Genomic DNA, 1,792 nt, shown 5'->3' with positions numbered 1-1,792 from the left:
GGTGTTGTAAAACTGCTTGTATGTAGGGAATCTATGAGAAAATGAAACCAATTTCTACTTATTTTATTACTCCCCCAATCAATACTGAACTGACTGAATCTGATGTATCTAATCAAGTTTCTGGTGCAAACATACAAGCTCATGTTGTTCTTGAGCCTGAAGTGTCTAATGAACAGACTGCTAATGAAGGATTTGATGCAAACATTTTACATGCTTCTGGTGATGAACATATAATGTCTAATGAGGGATCTAATGCAAGCATTTTGCAAGCTCATTGAAGGATTTAGTGTCTAATGATGATCTACTATGTTGAGAGAGACAGAGATTTGCAGGCATTGATGACAAGCAAATTATAGTGCATTTTCATAGCTTGAGGAAACGTCGAGGCCATCTACCAGAAAGTCCCCGTATCATGACAACATAGCATAAATACTTTTCTAATCTGTTGTTTGAAACTATTGCCATACTTGTGCAGGATAGATATATTGATATGCAGTTTGCGCACTGGTTATACGTGCAATTACACTTTGATATTTTCAGCCAGAGAACGAATAATTCAAGCAGGTACAGACCATGTTTGTAGTCCTTGTACACCATGTTGCATTTTGTGTTTTTTGGTGCTTGCATCATTTAGTGTTTATAATCTGAACTACTTTGGATCATTAGCTGGTTTTCAAAGTGCATGTAGCTTCACATTTCCCATGTTATGTTGATTTCCGGAGTGCAAGTGCCTTCGTATTTTTTAAGTTAAATGTTCGCCCCTGGTAACTTGAATTCGTGGATCAGCCACTGCACACAAATCATACACGAATGCCAGTATGAATTAAATGAAATGCAGGGACTTACGCTAGCTCGTTGTACAGGCTCACTGCAGCTCTGCTTGCGCTTGGGATGTTCCTTGTACAAGTCCATGTTACCACTTGCTTGGATGTGCAGGCCTTGTGCTCCTTGCATCCCCCTCTGCATTTTTGACACGACGAATGGTTGATCAAATAAGAGGAATCGACCTTGATGTTGTACCGGAGGACAGATACTTACAAGGTTATACGGGTGTGCAGGATGTGTACCAGATCCCGTAGCGCCGTCATGCTTCGCTAAAAAATGGATTTGCTTGTTTCAGATGATATCTCCAGAAGAAATAAGAGTTAAAGTCAGAGTTGCATAGGCATGTAAGCTAAGAGAGCAGTGAAAGGATATCCAAACATTGCCGGAACAGTGCACAAGGGAGTGATGTGTGGATACCTAGTTCGGGCCGGCGTTTGGGCATGCTCGCCTAGCTAGGGTGCGGGTCACTTCAGAGCCGTTGAGGGTGATGCACTGGCGTTGGCTGTCCGCGCACGGATGCAGATCTTGAGTGGCAGCGGAGCGCTACGATGCGGTGGACGAGACCGTTGGTGAAGCCCCAACAGTCTCGGGGGGCGGAGGTGCGACGATGTGCTCGGTGAAGTAGCCTCGGTGAGCTGGGAGACGGCGTTGGTGAAGCGCACCTGATGCGGTGGAACTCGGTGTCTGTGAGGCACGTCGGTTGCGGCGGCCGACGTTGTCGGTGGACCACCCGGTGCGGTGGACGAGGGCATAGATGAGGTAGCTCCGGTGCGGTGGTGAAGCACGACCGTCGTCTTCGTCGTCGTCGTCCGGCACAGAGGTGGGGAATGGTGGGGAAAGAGGCGAGACGAGGGGCGATTCGAGGGTTGGCGGCGAATTAGGGATTTGAGCAATCTGGGCGCGGAAGGGGACGGTGGAGAAGAGAGATTTTGCAGGGCTGGAATTGGGGCCGCCAGATATTTCACTC

This window comes from Triticum aestivum, chromosome 7D, assembly GCF_018294505.1.
Source record: "Triticum aestivum cultivar Chinese Spring chromosome 7D, IWGSC CS RefSeq v2.1, whole genome shotgun sequence".
Lineage (NCBI taxonomy): Eukaryota > Viridiplantae > Streptophyta > Magnoliopsida > Poales > Poaceae > Triticum > Triticum aestivum.
Note: the sequence above shows the minus strand (reverse complement) of the source record.